Genomic DNA, 12,330 nt, shown 5'->3' on the forward strand with positions numbered 1-12,330 from the left:
CGATATAGCGTATAACGTTATATACTATATCGATATAACGTATAACGTTATGTAGTATGACGATATAACGTTTAACGTCATATACTATATCGATATAACGTATAACGTTATATACTATAACGATATAACGTATAACGTTATATACTACTACGATATAACGTAAAACGTTATATACTATTACGATATAACGTATAACGTTATATACTATATCGATATAACATATAACGTTATATACTATTACGATATAACGTATAACGTTATATACAATTACGATATAACGTATAACGTTATATACTATAACGATATAACATGTAACGTTATATACTATTACGATATAACGTATAACGTTATATACTATATCGATATAACATATAACGTTATATACTATTACGATATGACATATATCGTTATATACTATTACGATATAACGTATAACGTTATATACTATTACCATGTAACGTATAACGTTATATACTACTACGATATAACGTAAAACGTTATATACTATTACGATATAACGTATAACGTTATATACTATTACGATATAACGTATAACGTTATATACTATTACTATATATCGTATATCGTTATATAGTATAACAATATAGCGTATAACGTTATATACTATGACGATATATCGTATAACGTTATGTAGTATTACGATATAACGTATAACGTTATGTAGTATGACGATATAACGTATAACGTCATATACTATATCGATATAACTTATAACGTTATATACTATAACGATATAACGTATAACGTTATATACTATTACGATATAACGTAAAACGTTATATACTATTACGATATAACGTATAACGTTATATACTATTACTATATATCGTATAACGTTATATAGTATAACGATATAGCGTATAACGTTATATACTATAACGATATAACGTATAACGTTATATACTATATCGATATAACGTATAACGGTATATACTATATCGATATAACGTAAAACGTTATATACTATTACGATATAACGTATAACGTTATATACTATTACTATATATCGTATAACGTTATATAGTATAACGATATAGCGTATAACGTTATATACTATAACGATATAACGTACAACGTTATATACTATATCGATATAACGTATAACGTTATATACTATATCGATATAACGTATAACGTTATATACTATATCGATATAACATGTAACGTTATATACTATTACGATATAACGTATAACGTTATATACTATATCGATATAACATATAGCGTTATATACTATTACGATATAACGTATAACGTTATATACAATTACGATATAACGTATAACGTTATATACTATAACGATATAACATGTAACGTTATATACTATTACGATATAACGTATAACGTTATATACTATATCGATATAACATATAACGTTATATACTATTACGATATAACATATATCGTTATATACTATTACGATATAACGTATAACGTTATATACTATTACCATATAACGTATAACGTTATATACTATTACTATATATCGTATAACGTTATATAGTATAACGATATAGCTTATGACGTTATGTAGTATTACGATATAACGTATAGCGTTATATACTATATCGATATAACGTATAACGTTATATACTATAACGATATAACGTATAGCGTTATATACTATATCGATATAACGTATAACGTTATATACTATATCGATATAACATATATCGTTATATACTATTACGATATAACGTATAACGTTATATACTATTACGATATAACGTATAACGTTATATACTATAACGATATAACGTATAGCGTTATATACTATATCGATATAACGTATAACGTTATATACTATATCGATATAACATATATCGTTATATACTATTACGATATAACGTATAACGTTATATACTATTACGATATAACGTATAACATTATATACTCTTACGATATAACGTATAACGTTATATAGTATTACTATATATCTTATATCGTTATATAGTATAACGATATAGCGTATAACGTTATATACTATGACGATATAACGTACAACGTTATGTAGTATTACGATATAACGTATAACGTTATGTAGTATGACGATATAACGTATAACGTCATATACTATATCGATATAACTTATAACGTTATATACTATAACGATATAACGTATAACGTTATATACTATTACTATATATCGTATATCGTTATATAGTATAACGATATAGCGTATAACGTTATATACTATGACGATATAACGTATAACGTTATGTAGAAATTACGATATAACGTATAACGTTATGTAGTATGACGATATAACGTATAACGTCATATACTATATCGATATAACTTATAACGTTATATAGTATAACGATATAGCGTATATCGTTATATAGTATAACGATATAACGTATAACGTTATATACTATTACGATATAACGTAAAACGTTATATACTATTACGATATAACGTATAACGTTATATACTATATCGATATAACGTAAAACGTTATATACTATTACGATATAACGTATAACGTTATATACTATTACGATATAACGTATAACGTTATATACTATTACGATATAACGTATAACGTTATATACTATTACGATATAACGTATAACGTTATATACTATAACGATATAACGTATAGCGTTATATACTATATCGATATAACGTATAACGTTATATACTATTACGATATAACGTATAACGTTATATACTATTACTATATATCGTATATCGTTATATAGTATAACAATATAGCGTATAACGTTATATACTATGACGATATATCGTATAACGTTATGTAGTATTACGATATAACGTATAACGTTATGTAGTATGACGATATAACGTATAACGTCATATACTATATCGATATAACTTATAACGTTATATACTATAACGATATAACGTATAACGTTATATACTATTACGATATAACGTAAAACGTTATATACTATTACGATATAACGTATAACGTTATATACTATTACTATATATCGTATAACGTTATATAGTATAACGATATAGCCTATAACGTTATATACTATAACGATATAACGTATAACGTTATATGCTATATCGATATAACGTATAACGTTATATACTATATCGATATAACGTAAAACGTTATATACTATTACGATATAACGTATAACGTTATATACTATTACTATATATCGTATAACGTTATATAGTATAACGATATAGCGTATAACGTTATATACTATAACGATATAACGTACAACGTTATATACTATATCGATATAACGTATAACGTTATATACTATATCGATATAACGTATAACGTTATATACTATATCGATATAACATGTAACGTTATATACTATTACGATATAACGTATAACGTTATATACTATATCGATATAACATATAGCGTTATATACTATTACGATATAACGTATAACGTTATATACAATTACGATATAACGTATAACGTTATATACTATAACGATATAACATGTAACGTTATATACTATTACGATATAACGTATAACGTTATATACTATATCGATATAACATATAACGTTATATACTATTACGATATAACGTATAACGTTATATACTATTACGATATAACGTATAACATTATATACTCTTACGATATAACGTATAACGTTATATACTATTACTATATATCTTATATCGTTATATAGTATAACGATATAGCGTATAACGTTATATACTATGACGATATAACGTATAACGTTATGTAGTATTACGATATAACGTATAACGTTATGTAGTATGACGATATAACGTATAACGTCATATACTATATCGATATAACTTATAACGTTATATACTATAACGATATAACGTATAACGTTATATACTATTACTATATATCGTATATCGTTATATAGTATAACGATATAGCGTATAACGTTATATACTATGACGATATAACGTATAACGTTATGTAGAAATTACGATATAACGTATAACGTTATGTAGTATGACGATATAACGTATAACGTCATATACTATATCGATATAACTTATAACGTTATATAGTATAACGATATAGCGTATATCGTTATATAGTATAACGATATAACGTATAACGTTATATACTATTACGATATAACGTAAAACGTTATATACTATTACGATATAACGTATAACGTTATATACTATATCGATATAACGTAAAACGTTATATACTATTACGATATAACGTATAACGTTATATACTATTACGATATAACGTATAACGTTATATACTATTACGATATAACGTATAACGTTATATACTATTACGATATAACGTATAACGTTATATACTATAACGATATAACGTATAGCGTTATATACTATATCGATATAACGTATAACGTTATATACTATATCGATATAACATATATCGTTATATACTATTACGATATAACGTATAACGTTATATACTATTACGATATAACGTATAACGTTATATACTATGACGATATAACGTATAACGTTATGTAGTATTACGATATAACGTATAACGTTATGTAGTATGACGATATAACGTATAACGTTATATACTATATCGATATAACGTATAACGTTATATACTATATCGATATAACGTAAAACGTTATATACTATTACGATATAACGTATAACGCTATATACTATTACGATATAACGTATAACGTTATATACTATTACGATATAACGTATAACGTTATATACTATTACTATATATCGTATATCGTTATATAGTATAACGATATAGCGTATAACGTTATATACTATGACGATATAACGTATAACGTTATATACTATGACGATATAACGTATAACGTTATGTAGTATGACGATATAACGTATAACGTCATATACTATATCGATATAACTTATAACGTTATATAGTATAACGATATAGCGTATATCGTTATATAGTATAACGATATAACATATAACGTTATATACTATGACGATATAACGTATAACGTTATGTAGTATTACGATATAACGTATAACGTTATATACTATAACGATATAACATGTTACGTTATATACTATTACGATATAACGTATAACGTTATATACTATTACCATATAACGTAAAACGTTATATACTATTACGATATAACGTATAACGTTATATACTATTACTATATATCGTATAACGTTATATAGTATAACGATATAGCGTATAACGTTATGTAGTGTTACGATATAACGTATAGCGTTATATACTATATAGATATAACGTATAACGTTATATAATATAGCGATATAACGTATAACGTTATATACTATAACGATATAACGTATAACGTTATATACTATAACGATATAACGTATAACGTTATATACTATAACGATATAACGTATAACGTTATATACTATTACCATATAACGTATAACGTTATATACTATATCGATATAACGTATAACGTTATATACTATATCGATATAACATGTAACGTTATATACTATTACGATATAACGTATAACGTTATATACTATATCGATATAACATATAACGTTATATACTACTACGATATAACGTATAACGTTATATACAATTACGATATAACGTATAACGTTATATACTATAACGATATAACGTATAACGTTATATACTATAACGATATAACGTATAACGTTATATACTATAACGATATAACGTATAACGTTATATACTATTACGATATAACGTATAACGTTATATACAATTACGATATAACGTATAACGTTATATACTATAACGATATAACGTATAACGTTATATACTATAACGATATAACGTATAACGTTATATACTATTACCATATAACGTATAGCGTTATATACTATATCGATATAACGAATAACGTTATATACTATTACGATATAACGTATAACGTTATATACTATAACGATGTAACGTATAACGTTATATACTATAACGATATAACGTATAACGCCATTTACTATTACTATATATCGTATAACGTTATATACTATTACGATATAACGTATAACGTTATATACTATAACGATATAACGTATAACGTTATATACTATAACGATATAACGTATAACGTTATATACTATAACGATATAACGTATAAGGTTATATACTATAACGATATAACGTATAACGTTATATACTATCACCATATAACGTATAACGTTATATACTATTACTATATATCGTATAACGTTATATACTATAACGATATAACGTATAACGTTATATACTATAACGATAGAACGTATAAGGTTATATACTATAACGATATAACGTATAACGTTATATACTATATCGATATAACGTATAACGTTATATACTATTACCATATAACGTAAAACGTATTATACTATTACGATATAACGTATAACGTTATATACTATTACTATATATCGTATAACGTTATATAGTATAACGATATAGTGTTACGTTTCGCTATCCAAATTTTGAAATTTTAAACAATGTAGTAGTCGCTGCCACCAGAAACAGTCTAAGGACTGTTTCAATTAGATATTTCTTGTTAGATTATGTAGCGTTGATCGGAGTTTAGGCCACTGGTCAACAATCTCCACGTTTCGGCTAACCTGCTATGCGCAGGAATACTAGCACGGGAGAGGATTGTTTGGAATAAACAATTATATTATAAATAATTATTACAGGCGGAATTAATGACGAATTATACTAATCATTGATATTATTTATTATTTTAATTATTAGTTATTAATAATAATTAAAGTTAACTCACCTGACGTTGGTCTCCGCTGATGAACGGGCAGGCCGCTGGGGTGATTCCGGTTTTACAAAGATCGACACTTCTATAATTTTTCGTTTTAATCTTTATTTAATTTGAACAGTGTAAACAACAGTGTGTCCGGACGTGTTTAACAATTCGAAATTCTAACACAAAAACTTGAGCCAACTATTGTTTTGATTCTAACTGACTAATAACAATTATTTTATAATTCGAACTGACTAATAACATTTATATCTCGTAATTCTTAAACTCGAACTGGAACGAACAATTATTCTCTAATCCTAACTTAAATTCTAATTAAATCAACTGAACGAACTGATATCAGACTCACTCAAATTCAATTGAACGACTAACAATTACTCTCCTTATTTTCGCTAAATTCTCCTGAACCAACTAATCACAATTGCTCTATCCTATTTCTTTATTCTAACTGAATTACTCTTCTTTAATTTCGTTAAATTCTCCCGAACGCTAACAATTTCTCTGACTATATTCTAACTGAACCAACTAATGGCAGTTACTCTCTTTTCACAATTACTCTGATTGTTCTAACTGAACCACTAACAATTAATCGCTAACGCTAACGCTAACAATTAATCTGACTCTTCTTTATTTTTCGCTAAATTCTCCCGAACGCTAACAATTACTCTCTTCTATTCCTTTATTCAACTGACCCGCTAACAATTACTCCCCTTATTTTCGCTAAATTCTCCTGAACCAACTAATCACAATTGCTCTATCCTATTTCTTTATTCTAACTGAATTACTCTTCTTTAATTTCGTTAAATTCTCCCAAACGCTAACAATTTCTCTGACTATATTCTAACTGAACCAACTAATGGCAGTTACTCTCTTTTCACAATTACTCTGATTGTTCTAACTGAACCACTAACAATTAATCGCTAACGCTAACGCTAACAATTAATCTGACTCTTCTTTATTTTTCGCTAAATTCTCCCGAACGCTAACAATTACTCTCTTCTATTCCTTTATTCAACTGGTAACGATTACTCCCTTCTATTCCTTTATTCAACTGACCCGCTAACAATTACTCTGATTTGAATTGTGTCGCTACGCTTTTTATAATGACATCCCCAATGGGATGACAGTCACGTGACAGTTCGTTCCGGTGGGAATCGCAATGCTGCAGGTTTTTAGAGTTTCCATGAGAGAACGTGGATTTTGATGATTACAGGTTATGTTGAGTGATGGACACAAAGGCGTCCGCGCCTGTGCGAACTGTGTGAGTATGTGTTTTTAGTATTCTATCTCGTTTCGCATGTTGTTTGTTTCCTTAAACTTGTGAATTTGTTTTAGCGCAAGAGGAAGAAGATATGTGAATGGTACGAGATGACGTGATCGACGTGCGTGTGTGAATATGTGCGAGGGATGATGCTGAAGTGGCGGTTTTCCATCCAAATAGGCACAGTGGCACTTTCGTTGGCGTCGTGTCCTGATGATCTTTTGACAATTTGGTTTTATTTGACAATATGAGATATATTTTGCTCCTTGTAGATTTATATGTCCATATTTGCTATATATTAAATCGTGTATATTTTATATTACTTTCTTGTTATTAGGTTATTAGTTGTGTAACTCCAGTTTCTGATCTATGGAAAGTGGTGAAACGTCTTCACGAAATACAATTTCATTCGTTTTCCTCCCTTGCATTGGCACGCTGTGAGTGGTGTCGACTTCCAAATGAGGTTTGTGCATCTTGATTATTATGCGTTTAATGATAGATACGGAGGTATCTTCGTCAGAGGTTCCCATGCGGGCTATCTCGGTGTGTATCTTGTTATGATTTCTTTTATTTAGTTAATCCTGCTTCTTTCGTGTTTTATTCACTGCATATGATATTTCAGTGCAAGAAGAAGAAGGATTGTAAAGAATCCGTAAGTGGCCCTAGAAGACGCAGTCATCGTGTGAGGTGTTGTCGGCAGGAACGAAGAGTCGAAGTTGTTGAAGAAGTCGTGTGACATTTGTATTGTTTCCGGTTATATATAACGCTATTTCACATATCTATGTATATATATATATTATTATATTATTATATATTATTATACTAAATCTTCAGTTGGTTTAGTTGAATGTTCAGTAATGTAATTTTTACAAGGTGGTTTTGTATATTAGATGAGTAGTTGTTCGATATAATAATATGTGTATATATATATATACATTTCACAATGTAATTTTCCATTATGTAAAATATATATGCATATGTATATGTGCGCGTATTGTTATTCTCATTGTTTCTCGGATCGTTAATTGGTTGAATATTCCATAATGTGGATTTCGTATATAATTCTCTAGGTTCGTAGAAATGTAAATCTATATATTTATTTCTTTGCGTTTTAATGGTTTAATAACGTATACATACATATATATATATATATATATATATATATATATATATATCTTTGGGAAAAATTCATAATATATATATATATATATATTATGAATTTTTCCCAAAGATACGCGTACGCATGTGTATATCTATATATGTGTGTGTCGCAGAGTAATCTTGTATACAATTTTCACTTTTATTAGAATGTTGATGTAGTGTAGTATATTTTATTTCTTTTATATTTTATTAGATTACCAATTATTCAGATTCACGAAGTAGGTCACACACACAGATATGCATACACGTGTGTGTATATACATGTGTTTTCGCAGAGAAATCTCATACATTTGAATCGCGGCTTGTTTTATTTATTGGTTCATTTAATTATTTCATTTTATTTGTATTTTATATGTCATTGCTGATTGGTTGTAGTGTTTCTTCTTATTGATTCATTTATTTCATTTTGATTGTCTGTCGTATAATTCTTTTTATTTTGATTGGTTAGTTATTAGTTAATTTATTATTATTGGTCGTGTTTAATTATTCATAAGTTATTGGTTCGTGGCGTCACGTGCGGAACGCGGGACGTGACAATAGCGTATAACGTTATGTAGTGTTACGATATAACGTATAGCGTTATATACTATATCGATATAACGTATAACGTTATATACTATAACGATATAACGTATAACGTTATATACTATAACGGTATAACGTATAACGTTATATACTATAACGATATAACGTATAACGTTATGTAGCATTACGATATAACGTATAACGTCATATACTATATCGATATAACGTATAACGTTATATACTATAACGATAAAACGTATAACGTTATATACTATTACGATATAACGTATAACGTTATATACTATAACGATATAACGTATAACGTTATATAGTATAACGATATAGCGTATAACGTTATATACTATAACGATATAACGTATAACGTTATATACTATATCGATATAACGTATAACGTTATATACTATATCGATATAACGTATAACGTTATATACTATATCGATATAACGTATAACGTTATGTAGTATGACGATATAACGTTTAACGTCATATACTATATCGATATAACGTATAACGTTATATACTATAACGATATAACGTATAACGTTATATACTACTACGATATAACGTAAAACGTTATATACTATTACGATATAACGTATAACGTTATATACTATATCGATATAACATATAACGTTATATACTATTACGATATAACGTATAACGTTATATACAATTACGATATAACGTATTACGTTATATACTATATCGATATAACATGTAACGTTATATACTATTACGATATAACGTATAACGTTATATACTATAACGATATAACGTATAACGTTATATACTATAACGATATAACGTATAAGGTTATATACTATAACGACATAACGTATAACGTTATATACTATCACCATATAACGTATATCGTTATATACTATAACGATATAACGTATAACGTTATATACAATTACGATATAACGTATAACGTTATATACAATTACGATATAACGTATAACGTTATATACTATTACCATATAACGTAAAACGTTATATACTATTACGATATAACGTATAACGTTATATACTATTACTATATATCGTATAACGTTATATAGTATAACGATATAGCGTATAACGTTATGTAGTGTTACGATATAACGTATAGCGTTATATACTATATAGATATAACGTATAACGTTATATAATATAGCGATATAACATATAACGTTATATACTATAACGATATAACGTATAACGTTATATACTATAACGATATAACGTATAACGTTATATACTATAACGATATAACGTATAACGTTATATACTATTACCATATAACGTATAACGTTATATACTATATCGATATAACGTATAACGTTATATACTATATCGATATAACATGTAACGTTATATACTATTACGATATAACGTATAACGTTATATACTATATCGATATAACATATAACGTTATATACTACTACGATATAACGTATAACGTTATATACAATTACGATATAACGTATAACGTTATATACTATAACGATATAACGTATAACGTTATATACTATAACGATATAACGTATAACGTTATATACTATAACGATATAACGTATAACGTTATATACTATTACGATATAACGTATAACGTTATATACAATTACGATATAACGTATAACGTTATATACTATAACGATATAACGTATAACGTTATATACTATAACGATATAACGTATAACGTTATATACTATTACCATATAACGTATAGCGTTATATACTATAACGATATAACGTATAAGGTTATATACTATAACGATATAACGTATAACGTTATATACTATTACCATATAACCTATAACGTTATATACTATATCGATATAACGTATAACGTTATATACTATATCGATATAACATGTAACGTTATATACTATTACGATATAACGTATAACGTTATATACTATAACGATATAACGTATAACGTTATATACTATAACGATATAACGTATAAGGTTATATACTATAACGATATAACGTATAACGTTATATACTATCACCATATAACGTATAACGTTATATACTATAACGATATAACGTATAACGTTATATACAATTACGATATAACGTATAACGTTATATACAATTACGATATAACGTATAACGTTATATACTATAACGATATAACGTATAACGTTATATACTATAACGATATAACGTATTACGTTATATACTATATCGATATAACATGTAACGTTATATACTATTACGATATAACGTATAACGTTATATACTATAACGATATAACGTATAACGTTATATACTATAACGATATAACGTATAAGGTTATATACTATAACGACATAACGTATAACGTTATATACTATCACCATATAACGTATATCGTTATATACTATAACGATATAACGTATAACGTTATATACAATTACGATATAACGTATAACGTTATATACAATTACGATATAACGTATAACGTTATATACTATAACGATATAACGTATAACGTTATATACTATAACGATATAACGTATAACGTTATATACTATAACGATATAACGTATTACGTTATATACTATATCGATATAACATGTAACGTTATATACTATAACGATATAACGTATAACGTTATATACTATTACTATATATCGTATATCGTTATATAGTATAACGATATAGCGTATAACGTTATATACTATGACGATATAACGTATAACGTTATGT

At 26.5% G+C, this 12,330-nt stretch overlaps 1 long non-coding RNA gene across 1 annotated transcript; it reads left to right on the plus strand.

Annotated features, from left to right (window-relative positions):
* Nucleotides 1-7,749: 7,749 nt before the first annotated feature.
* On the plus strand, nucleotides 7,750-8,698 carry LOC126927700 (uncharacterized). Its single transcript, XR_007715787.1, has 3 exons — nucleotides 7,750-7,944; nucleotides 8,019-8,407; nucleotides 8,567-8,698. It is a non-coding gene; the product is annotated as an uncharacterized LOC126927700 (long non-coding RNA).
* The last annotated feature ends 3,632 nt before the right edge of the window (nucleotides 8,699-12,330 follow it).

Source organism: Bombus affinis, unplaced genomic scaffold, assembly GCF_024516045.1.
Source record: "Bombus affinis isolate iyBomAffi1 unplaced genomic scaffold, iyBomAffi1.2 ctg00000201.1, whole genome shotgun sequence".
NCBI classification, from domain to species: domain Eukaryota; kingdom Metazoa; phylum Arthropoda; class Insecta; order Hymenoptera; family Apidae; genus Bombus; species Bombus affinis.